Genomic DNA, 13,202 nt, shown 5'->3' on the forward strand with positions numbered 1-13,202 from the left:
TGAAATTAATTAATCATAGAAAGTATTAAAAACTTAAAATGTGTTTGGAAGTTTTACTAACTTTAACAAGTCTTTACATTGAAAATTATTCAGATCTGTTCAATTTCAGTTAGAAGGGTGAATGAAAATTCTGAGTTGCATTTACTGAAGAAGACATAGAAAATAAAAAATAAGAAATGTAAGAATAATGTACATAAATGTGAATCATGCTTCAACCACAGTTCATTTATTTATCATTCTACAACACAGGTTTGTAGAATGATAAATGTGTCAACCTACTTGCACAATTTTGATGCAAAATGGCAGAAAATGCTGTTTTCAGCCTCTCATATATGCAGACTGACACTTAAAATGGATAAACTGAATATAAATATATAAACATCTACTCCTTCTAAAATATTATGAATTATTTCTCAGGACTCATAAACAGACACTTAGTCACTTGATGAACATTTGGTATTAATGTTATCTCCAATAAAGTGAATAAATATGAAAGAGGCAAACCAGAGCAGACATGAGACACACGACATGCTGCTGGAGCATCGTGGTCGGAGAAGTCAGAATTTCAGCTTTGCTTAATTTCTGATGTAGTGGAGTAAATATATTACAGGCAGTCTGCAGTCCTCCCTTCTTATTTTCACTGATTTATTTCCTTGTTGATTTCCTCCTTGGTCCCAGCACTGTGCAGACAATAAGATATGTTTCATATAGTTTGAATCCACGTTCTTCTCTCCACATGTCTGCGGTATGATTGATGTGTAGGTGAGACTCTACTTTTGTTTATAATGAGAATTCCCTCCTCAGCCTGGAGCTGGTGGTTGTATATTACACCTTACAGATGTTGCACCAGCCGCCATTTGTCATTTACAGCTTCGCTGAGATTTCTCTGCTTCTCACCAAACCTTGACACAACAGATTACTCTACAGCTGCTGTGTTTGTATGCATGACATTGTCACAGTCCCACTGTTTGGAGGTGCAGGATGGAGGATGGAGGTCGTGGAAACATCCATCTGCTGATGCTTAACGAAGGCACAGAAACTGGGATTTTTCACACAGAACTGAAGAGTTTGTGGTGCGTTCATACAGAACATTCACCTCAAACAGAATATACTTGCTGTCCTCTCTGTTACATCATATAAAAAAATAAACTCTGAGCTGTCTGTCTGCTGATAAACAGCTCAGGATCAGAGAAGAATCTGTTGCGACTCTGGTGTTTATTCCTCCAGAGGCTCTGGCTCCGCCCGCCGGCTCTCTCCTCCTCTGTCCCGTCGCTCTGTCGGGTTCTCCCCGCACAACACTCTTGCAATATGCATTAATTTTTCACTCAAGATAAATATTGTCAGCTCACACAGCTGAGACAAATTAAGCATATTCGTGTACCCCGTCTCGTCCAAACTCCCCTGGGTGACAGAAAACCTTTTTAACACGCTGTGAGATGGTTGCAGTTTGGTTCGGTTTAGGAGAAGAGACCATGTTTGGGGTTACAACAAGAACAGTTAGTTCTGTTTGATCATAACCTTTTAATCAGTGGGGACAGAGAGGAAACACAATTTTGCAACCTGCTGTTAAGTTACACACTTTGTGAGCAGAAAACAAAGGGTTCTCTGCAGTCTGCAGTGTAAACCACAGAAATGTAGAGTAACATCAGGCTTCAGATTTCCATGATGGCCTTGTGGACCACATTAAACCTTTCAGTGGGCTGCATCTGGCCGCCAGGCCACATTTTACTCAGGTCTGCTCTTAAAGTGTGGCTGCAGACACGTCCGACACGTACGTGAACAGCGCTGCACGGTGGGCTGTGTAGACGCTTTAACCTGGCACCGAAATGTTACCAGCAGGTAACACCACGCACACGTACTGCTCAAGCGTTTAGTATGAACAAGCCATTAGAATCGTAGGGTTTGCAAACGCTGCAGTGCCAGAAATTTGTAATATAAAATAAAATAAGGGAAAATCATGACCCCAGCGGGACATGCACGCACTACAGGGTGTCACTCAGAGTCAAAAGTTACCTCAAAGAAGAAGAGGAAGATTTAGAAGTTAGTAACTAGATTCAGGAACAAAGACCACGCCTCAGATGGGTTCAATTTTAACGCAAGTATTTCAGCACACCTCATCTGTTTCCTCACCCTCTGGTTCTGTTTTCACATCCCTCCCTCCCCGACCCCCCTTTTTTCCTTCTCTTTTTTTGTTTGAATATAGGAAACACAAGGGCTCCGACCAAGAGACAGTACCCCCACCCAGAGTCTCAACCCCGCCAGGTTCCGACCTGGACTCCGGTCACTAGCCGACACCATCATATCCATCTGTCTATCCAACACCTTGAACCCTACAGCCCCTCCCCACTCCTGCATCCCTCATCCTACACCCCCCCATCCCTCTCCCTTGACTCCTCAAACCTCAGCCCCTTCCCTCCATCCCCCCTCCAGACCCCCACCTCATCATCTAGTCTGTCCTCCATCCTTAATAAGTAATAAATTATTCAAATGCATATCTTTGTTTGTGTGGTCTTTCAAATTGATACTGGTGTCGATTGTCGAAAACTTCTCTTTCTGGTGAAACACTTTTCACAAACACAAGTCAGTTTAGTCAAGGACAGACATTTTCAGAGACAAAAACACAGAGGAAAACAGAAACAGGAAATAACTGTGTGAGATTTTCTGTCTTTTGTCTCATGCCATTAGCAGACTTTATGTGCATATTTCAATTTATCCCAAGGTTTTTCTTCCTGCTGTCATTACAGTGTTTTCCTTGTCTGAACAGTTACTGGAGTCAAAGTTTCTTCATCAGTCAACATTTGTCTTTTTCTCACTGTTTAAACCAGGCTGGACGTCTCTCCCACTCACTGTGAATGTCTGATACAAACACTGCTGCAGATTTTAAACCTGCTTTAACCAGACAGTAAATTTTAAATGCAGTTTCAGTGGGCAGACAGAAATGGAGACAAAAACAACTGAAATGCCTTAAAAAAAACAGAAACACAAACATGCTTTTTTAAATAAAGCAGCTTTTCTTTCATTTTACAGACAACTCTGGATAAATGTGATTGTATGATGTATAAAGAAGAGCAACAGTAAACATCCTGCAGTGCAGCTGATGTCAGACGGACGGGAGATAAAGACAAAGAGGAAACAGATGTGGGAAACACAAGGTGAGCAGAATCATCCCTGCAGCTTTTCGATGAGGGTCTGTGTGGGCTGATGTTTTCAGGTTCTCTCTCTGAGATCCTGTTTGTGTGTCACAGCTCCAGAGAAAGGAAACCTTTCTGAAGTGTTTGTCATCGTGTCCAGAATGAGAAAATGATGACAGCGGCGGCGGAAAGCTGAATCAATACAAGTCAAGTCAGGGCAAGTTTATTTACAGTGTACAACACACTTCACATGACAGATGGAGACTCATTATTACCTCTGTGTAAATTCAACTGTTGAGTCCGTTTGTTTTTATTGTTCCAATTATATAATATTTCACTTTGTTTATATTGTTCCTCTTTTTATTTTTTTGTATCACGCCGACACTCTTTTTATCGTCCATACTCACACACTGACCAAAGAAAGTTTGTATCACATCGACACTCTTGTCCATACTTACACGCTCCCTTTCTCACTCCGAGTGAGAGTGCTCCGTCTCTCACTCTCTTTTCCAGCAGTTCATACTGGGCTCGAAATCTGACCCACCATTGATTATGTTGAAGCGTTTCACTTGGTGTTGCCCATTTACCATCTCAACAAAAGACACTGGTCTCTAAAAAAACATATTGACAGGAGAGAGCCAGCAGAAGAACCAGTGAAATCAGCTGAGGCGGCGGGGGCGGGGCATCAAGGCCAGTGTGGCTGCAGTTTTTGGCATGAAGCCAAACTGACGACACCCACGACGGCCATGTGCTTTACCAACCAGCATACCTGCCAACCCTCGCTCTTTCTTTATGTTTAAATGTAAAGGGCACTGTTGTTTTCTAAGAGTAGCCAAACTATATTAGAGTAAAATATTAAATTTCTGTGTTATTGTAATTATTATTACAATTATTGTACTGATGAAGTTTAAATGCTGTACTCCCAACAGTCAGCTACAGCTCACCTGCAGGCTTTTTGTTAAAACCTGTGTGCTTTTGTTATCTGTATTCTTTAAAAGCCAGAAGGCAGGAAACAAAGTTTATGAATTTAAGATTTAATTAATCTTTTTCTACTTACTTGATTCTATTATTCTTGCAGTGCACTTGTACTTTTTTTTTGCATTGCAGGATTCATTACACAGCGACTGGGTACCATGAATAAACATATACATAGATAAATGCTTTATTTGTCATTACACAAGTGCAACACGTTACACAGTGCAACGAAATGACATTCGGTTACAACCCGTCCCAGAGGACACAGAAGCACAAAGACAGTACGAATAATTGACATGGGAGGACAGGGGCAGGAGGACCACGATGCAGCCGATCCCGGCGCCTCGCTTACTTAGATGAAAAACAAATGAAAACGGGAGGGGAGGAAAAGGGAAAAAAAAGGCAAATCCCAAACTATGCACCTATTGAGGGGGGACACAGTGTGGGATTCGGAAAAAAAACACCTCGGCACGAGATACCTATATACCTATTTGTACGTTCACACACGCATGAATGTGAATTAAAAAACACATCTACACTATCAGTCTACACTCATTACTTTATCCAATATTTGATTTAAAGTCATTAGAAACACCATCTGTTATATATCACAGCTGTTTTTCCCATCGTTCTCAAAGATCTGCACTTGGTTTGTTTTTTTTTCCGTTTCATGTATCTCATCCACACGATCCGTTAGTTAAGTTCTTTTAACCAGTTCCTTGTACTTTGTTGATACATGTTTGTGCATGTTGATAATGTTGGAAACATAATGTTGACTTCTTCTTTGACTTTTCCTCCTATCACACCACAGCTCACACTGACTGCAGTTTACAGTCTGTTTGACTGAACCGACCTGCAGGCTCAGTGGTGTTACAGATGATTCTCACAGCACCGACAGATATGCAACTGTGAAAACAAATCCAGTTTGGTCTGATGTTTGTTTTTGAGCTGTGTAATTAATATTTTCCATATTATGACTTGTCACCATGGCAGGAAAAGCACAGCTGCGACCAATAACTTTAATTAATTAAAGGATCTGTTCTATTCAAGTGTCTCAGTGAGCCATGACAGTGAGACAGTGGGTTTCATGCACAAATCGTTCATCAGTTCATCCCAAAATCAAAAAATGCATATTTCTCCTCTTGGCCTGTAGTGATGTTTATCATCTAGATTTTTTTTTGGGTGCATAGTTTTGGAGATATCAGCTGTAGAGATGTCTGCCTTCTCTGCAATATAACACTAACTGGCACTCAGCTTGTTGAGCTCAAAGTACAAAAAAACTACATATGAAAAATGGAAAAACAGTTTCTCCTTCCAAAAATCATGACCTGGTTACTCAAAATGATTTTTGTTGTTGTAAAGGAACTTCAACAAATATTATATACAGATACAAAACAAGTGAAAGTGCAAAATCACAAGTTAGTGTGTGCACGTCTTGGACTGTGCAGAATTTGGTTATTTTGGGACCCTATGTTTTTCCTCTGCAGCCATGTTGGCTTTCTCTGCAGCTATATTGCTTCTGACCCATAATGCAACAGGTGTGCCCTGGACTAAAATCTGGTCATGTGATCTGTTACACTGAACATCAAAATAATTAATAACTTATTATGGAAGTAATGCGATTACAAATTATCAAAAATCCAAGCACTGAACACGCTACATTAAAATTAAAGTATTTTCAGGGACTTCCTGAACCCGGACAAAGCCTGGGTGGAGGCTGGGGGAGGGCACAGCCTGGCTGCACCCTGACAGAGAGACTTGTCCAATGATGCTCCCATACTTCCTCCACGTCTGTTAAACAGTTTTTTGTTTGTTTCTTTTCGCTGTGCCTCAGTGGCATTTCCTTTTCTTCTAGTTTAATGTCGCCTGTCAAATGTCTGCGGCTTGTTGCTTTGCAGTTTGTACATGACACTTTCATTTACTGGGCAATTTCCATATGCTATTTGCAGGTTTCCTGGCAATGCATCCAATTTAAGATCAAATTCAACCGAGCAACATACTCAGGAGGTTAAAAACAGACTGCTGTCAGCGCACACTCTCTGAATCCCACCTAGGGTTTTATTTTCCTCTTTCTCCTTCGTGTAAAGACACCTACAGCTAAATATAAAGAGAAGTGTCTCCCGTCACAGTACATATATCACATATCTTACTGATGCACACACACACACACACACACACACACACACACACACACACACACCACACACAGCAGATGGTGAGAAAACTCTTCAGCCAGCGTCAAATGAAAAAAGATCAGATCCGTGATGCTCAGCATCTCCAGGCAATACAACAGAACAAGATGGATTAACAATAACATGCACTTCCTCTGACACACACACACACACACACACACACACACACACACACACACACACACACACACACACACACACACACACACACAGAAAACAATAAGACAGGCACAGTGTCAGATGATTATTTTGAGGCAAGTTTATAACTTTTACAGAACAAAATGTTAAATTATCTTCTCATTTTCCCAGAAATGTTCATATTAACATTGAGATCAGGATCTTGTTGCTAAATAGCATTTGACTTTTTTAAGCTTGTAGTTCTGGACAGTAGAGTCCTCACTTATATGAGCATTTTCCTGCACAATCCAAACAGCTCAATCTCAAAATCAGAAAGACACTAACAATCACAAAAAACAATTTCCTCTTTAATTTTTTACCAAATATGTGGCATGTTCAGCTCATGTTTTGAATAAATTATTTGAAAAAAAAATTGCTGAAGGTATATGTGAAAAGTCTGAGACCCTGGAAAACAGTGAGAGCTGAGTAGGTCCTGCTGTTTCCTGATCTGATTTCTCACATTGTCTTTGTTATTTTCCACAATGGTGTTGTAGGTAGTGTCTTTAGTAACTGACATGAGAAAAAATTATAAATGTATATGTGGAAATGCCACTGAGACTCAACAGTCAAGCATCGAGCCAGATTTGGCCATCCCACAAAAATATTTAAAAATTTGTTGTGCAATGGGCCACATTAAATTTAAAACAGTCAGAGAAATTAAAAGTGTGCATCCTCCAATAGTTCCATTATAAAATCAGTGGACCTGCGAAGCTTCTCTCTCGAGGCTGCAGCCGTTAATTTCTTGTGTAAATGTTCTCCATGTGCATTTATCTGTTTTACCCTGTAACTGTGATGCACTCTGACTGACAAAGGGAAAAAATCAACGAATGCTCGACTGGAAGAATCTCACTCAGAGCTGTGATGAGAGCTGCCTCGGTCCTCTCTTCTCTCCTCATATGTTTCTTAGGAACTCTCCAGACATTCATCCACCAGACGCCCTCAGACTTTCCCACCTGACTCCTACATGTACCTGCTCACCCGCTGCCCATTCCCCGCCAGTATTTATACCAGAGAGTTTCACCCTGCCAGTTGCCAGATCGTAACAGAGATGAGACTGAGCTGTGACACAAATGTGGCAATCCAGTGGGTTATTTTCATCAGGATTTACCTGTGGAGACGGTTTTGTTGTTCAGCTTGAGGAGCTGCACCACCGTCTGCAGGAGGAAAAGAAAGAAGAATGATGACCTGCGGGGCCAAAACATGAAGACTAAATTATTCTTGTAGCATAATCTCATCACACAGTGTGTCAGTACATTGTTCATCTCTCTGTCTCTGTCCTCACCTCCTCTCCTCTCTGCTCTCTGATGGATGATTAATGATGTCTCAGGGTTGTGCGTGTCAGTATTTTTCCTCTTCTCCTCAGGTTTTGCTCCATGTGTCACCTTTTTCTTGTCAGTGTCACATTTCTTCTTTCTCTTCAGCTCATTTGTCTCAGGACGTTGAACCTCAAGTTAAACTAACAGTTGACCTGCCAGCATGGAGAAATGTTAAATATAACTCTGGGGTACTCAACATTTCACCCTCTCTGTGGTCCAGACCAGCCAATAACTCCTGATTCTCTGGATTCACTCTGCTTTTTTTGTGTGTCTGTCTTCCTGCTTGCTCGACCCGCTCTGTCCAGATTGACGCAACATCTGTCAAAAATAGACTCGGTGCTTATTTGAAGCAGAGAGCTGCGTCTGGGATGCTCTGAGGTGCTGCTGGTGGAATCATGACGCGACGGCTGTGCCTGGTTGAATTTAATGGAAACCTCACATCTCTTGTTCTGCCCCTTCTTCAATAATAAGTCATAAAAATTCATGGTGAAGAGCTGAGAATGAATAAAGCAACCTCATGGCCTCAGGCGAGAAGTGGTCCTGAAGTCTGGTGATATTGCAGTGATTACTTCTGTATCTCTTTCCAGACAGCAGCAGGGTGAACAGGCTGGGATGGGTTTTGTCTTTTAGTATCCTCCTGTCTCTGCCTTCTGTCAGCACCACTGGGGGAGCTTAACTTCACTTTTCAACAATCAGTGCAGCACGCAGAGCCGAGTTGGCTGCTGCCCTCCTGAATCATTTCTACAGATGTGCAGTAGACCACGGAATGGTTCGAGTCAGTGGATCAGCCCTGAGACACTGATAAATTAGACTTTCTAATGGCATATCGGTGTATGAATTCTTAAAATGACAGAATTAATTAGTGAAAAGTTTCTTAACCAGAGTTTTACGAGGTGTTATGGTTATGGGGCCCTTGGTACCTTGGTGTCTAAGACAATTCTCCCAAGGATTATCTGTAGCCGTTAAAACCAGGAAAACACAAGAAAGTGGAAGCATAGCTGTACATTTTTATCTATAAGGCTCTAATGGAAAAACTGCCTCTTTATCTCCACTCCATGTTCACATCTACAGTAAATGCAGCATACCACGTGTCAAACTTAACTGCAGCAGCTGATTGTAGAGCATTATTACTGACGTTTTTTTCCCCACTTCAGCAGTAATACTGAGAGGTGTAATAAAGGCCAGCTTGTGTGTCTGTATGAAGGTAATTTGGATGTTATTCAGGCCGAGCAGCTTATTAAAGAGCCACTGATGGTGAAGCATGAATGGAGCAGCTGATCAGGGAGTCCCTGCATCATCATTATCAGGATGTAATTGCCTGTTGGAGTGCATGCGAGCGCTGCACGCCTCATCTGGAAGACTGCATGTTTGAGTACAGAGCAGTTTATTCATTCTGGGGTTTTTCATTCCTGCATTTAAACAGGATGATGGGAGAATGCACAAACATGACAAATGTAGGGCAGATTATCAGATTGTTTCAGTCTTATTCAGGGTTGGGGACTTACAGACCACAACAAAAAAATATGAGCTTAAATTGGTGGTATTCTGAATACTGTTACTGTCTAGATAGACATGGTATAGATTACTTGAAGGGATTACTTTATTTGTTTTTGTTTTATTTGCTCTAAAATTCATATTAGGCATGGATGTGCAGCAGCATTTGTGGTGGAACCAAAGACACGTGTTAGAAATGGACGAGATCACAGCTCCACTAAAGTGAAATCAAAGCATCTTGATCGCCCCCTGGTGGCAGGCTGCAGTACAAGTCATAAATCCTGTTTAATGATGTTAATATATAGCACATGCATCAAATAAATGTTTCTTTAAGATTCATTGTAGGTCGTTTTTATCACGCTGATGTTTACTCAAGCGTTCTTTTTCTGATCAGATTGGTTTTAATTTGATGATCTGATGATATCAAAAACAAGGTTTTACGCAATGATTGACAGGTGAGCTGAGTCAGCCAGCTGTGTGAGCAAGACTTCAAAAGCGTAGCTCCAATGCTAGATGCGGTGATGGGTTATTTTAGTTCAGTTGTGTAGCGCGTGCGGCCTTAGCCGCTGCACTGCTGCAGCACGCCGCAGTGCGCACCCTGACCAGTTTAATCCGGCACATACAGTAGCGAAAGCTGAATGAAAGAGAGGCTTTGTTTGGAGACATTTCACAGGTGTGAATGAAAATGTGTCAAGTATGAAAGCTGTTCACTACAGATTTGATCAAATACAGAAAAAATACCACAAGATAGAGAACTTGGAATTAAAAGTGTAAAATACATTCAGAGCGACTGATTTAGAATATGTTACTTAACTTAATCTAACAGAATACATTACAAATTCCATTTCAGGGCATGTGCTCAGTAATCTACAGTGGAATAAGTTTTAAAACACCTCTGACATGACGTACGCCATGCAGAGTGTTGTCATGTGGTCTGAAACATCTCTGTTGGAAGATGTCTGTGCAATGCATGATATCTGCAGCATCACGTTCCCCGCAGCCCGGGACAGACTTGATTACAGTACTTACTTTGAAGGTTTCCATCTTTTTTTCAGCCTTCATCCCTGCATCTTTTGTTTCTCAGCTGAAAATTGGTGATCAGGCGCCAGTAACTTGAGTCAGAAACACAGAATAATTTACACACAAAACAGAGCAGAGGGGCTGCGTGCTGCTGATTTCCACAGTCGCATTCACACACAGCAGCGCACAGTAACTTCTAATTTCTGGGTGTGAATTCTGAATATGGTTAGCTCCCTTTGTCCACTTTTTAGCATTTTTCAAAATGATCCATCGAGTGAAGTGAGGCACAGACCTGCAGATGCGTCACAATTTATAATTCACTCAAACTCAACCAACACCAAAACTCATTTTGTCCATTTTGCTTATTTACATACAGTAATAACCATCTAGAATTGCTGCTCCCACTCTGGCTGCTGGTTTGAATGCAGTTTCCAACCATAATCCAGTCGTTCCTGTATGTCTAAATGTGCATAAACACAGAGATAGAAGGCTAATTTTATTCGATTTTCATTTATTATCTTTAAAAACATTTTGTGGCTTCTTATTTGCCTGGCATTTATTCACAAAACAACATGGCCATCACAGCCTGTTACACACAACATAGGACACAACAGTTTATGAGACACACATTCACAGTAACATTAAATACTAAACTTATAGTTCTGAGTCGAGTGTGTTGGTGTCCAGAGGTTGAGCCTCAGTTTTTGTACACTTAACGTCAGACGTCCGGTGTTTGCATGTGGAGGCCCAACAGCATTGCATTCATGAAGTATATTGTAAACAAAGTGTAAGAAAACAAAAGTTGTTCATCAGCACCAAAAAGCATCACAGCAAACCAAGTGTCAGCTATTATACACTCAGAGTCTGCAGCGAGGTTTGGGACAACATATCTTCAATGGATAAGCACATTTTCAGACTGCAGTGTGTTGACACTTGATGCTAGATGGTGGGACGGCTGAAGGGCCAAATTACCCTTCAGGTGTCGACACAGAAATCCTCTGAACAGAATCTGACTGGACAGTCGTGTTGATTTCACCCTCGCAGTCAGAGTTTCCCCCAGAAAAGTTGTTAAGCCGAGTGGAAAGTATTTTTCATGAGGACTCTAGTGACAGACTGATGACGTCAAAAACAAAAATACATAATTTTCCTCTTACCTGTAGTGATATTTATCCATCTAGATAGTTTTGATGTGAGTTGCAGAGTTTTGGAAATATTGGCTGTAGAGATGTCTGACTTTAGCCTGTGGTCCACAAATACATGAGAAATATTCAAAAACCAAAAAATCATGACCCACTTACTCAAGAGCAGTTTCATTCAGGAACAGATTTCTATTTAGTAGAAATAAAGTTGTTCTGGTAAATTATACTGCAGAGAAGAAGTAGTTCTGACATGAAACTGCTCACAACAAGGTCTGAGGATTTTTTAGAGTAAGCTGGTCATGATTTTGTGATCGAACATTGTATCTGATGGTGATTTCTACGTCTGTTTCATTTGGTGAGTTTTGGTGGGACTACAGAGCCCAATCCGAGAGCCACATGACCTGTTGCAGGTGGGCTGTATTTAGCCAGCGTTCGTTTGGGCTGCACTGATCATTTTCCTTCTCTGACGCCTCCTTTCCTTCACCTCGGTCCTCTCCTCTTCAAAGCCCGTCGTGGTGCAGCTGTCTCCACAGAAGGCATTCTGTAGCAGAGCTTTCAACCTTTGTGTGCTGTATCCCACATCTCTTAAGTGTCGCTTTGAGCTGGTCCTTCTATCTCCACTTTTGGCTTCCTGCATAGCTGGCATTAAATTCCCCTCACAGTACCTCAGTCTTTGCAGCGCTGACAGTGAACGAATCGGGGCATAACACCAGCCTGTTACAGGCCTTCACAGCAGCTGTTAAGGTTGCTTGCAAAGCCACTGTTGTATGTGCCACAAAGGCACATAAATCTGCATACTTAAGTGTTACAATATTTACAGATTTTACCTCATTGGCAGCCTGGAGCTTCCTGATTTTAAGCCTGTCGTCCACAACCACACCACTTTTTTCTTCCACCTCCATGTGCAGTTGTCAGGTGACACTCATGAGGAAGATGTTGAAAAGTAATGGTGCAAATACACAACCCTGCCTCACAGCTGTGCATACTGACTCCTTGACTCTTGCCCTCCTGTGGTCATTGGAGCCATCATCCCAGTCCCACTATATTGGACATAAAGAAGACATCTCTACAGCTGATATCTCCAAAACCCAACTGCAACTCACACCAAAACTATCTAGCTGAATAAATATCACTTCAGGAAAGGGGAAAAATGTGCATTTTGGATTTTGGGGTGAACTGTGCCTTTAAGGTAGGGCCCTATAGTTTCTGTGATATGGCCGTAACTGCAGGATTTATAAGTTAAAAAAGCTGTAACAGATTTCATAGGGCCAGCACTAAAAGATGACTGGAGATTTGAAATATTTCATACAATGTTGTTACCACACATTAATTTAACACAGATTTAAAAAAAAAAAAAAAAAAAAAAAAAATCAGCAAATAGACGAGTTTTAAAAAGAATTCTCCAATGCTTTGGCCTGGTGGGCCGCCAGACTTGCAGCACATTGGGGAAAACCCTGACCACAGTGAACTGCTGTTTTCTACACAGTCTGCAGAGACTGAATATAGCTCCTGAAAAGTGAAGCCAAAGCCTCCATCGCCCCCTGGTGGCTGGCTGCAGGACAGGTCATAAATCTTCCCAGTGTTAGCAGATGGGACACGGGCCAAACTAAAATATCAAAGTACACATCATTTAAATGTTTCCCAAAGACAGTTTCTGTCATTTTAAGTAGTTCTTATCATGCTGATGTTTGGTCAGATTTTCATTTTTCTGATCAGTTTGGTTTTAATTATTTGACAGAGATGGTCTGTAGTCAGGTT

The sequence above is a fragment of the Lutjanus erythropterus genome, chromosome 8 (assembly GCF_056507025.1).
Source record: "Lutjanus erythropterus isolate fLutEry1 chromosome 8, fLutEry1.hap2, whole genome shotgun sequence".
Classification (NCBI taxonomy): Eukaryota; Metazoa; Chordata; class Actinopteri; order Lutjaniformes; family Lutjanidae; genus Lutjanus; species Lutjanus erythropterus.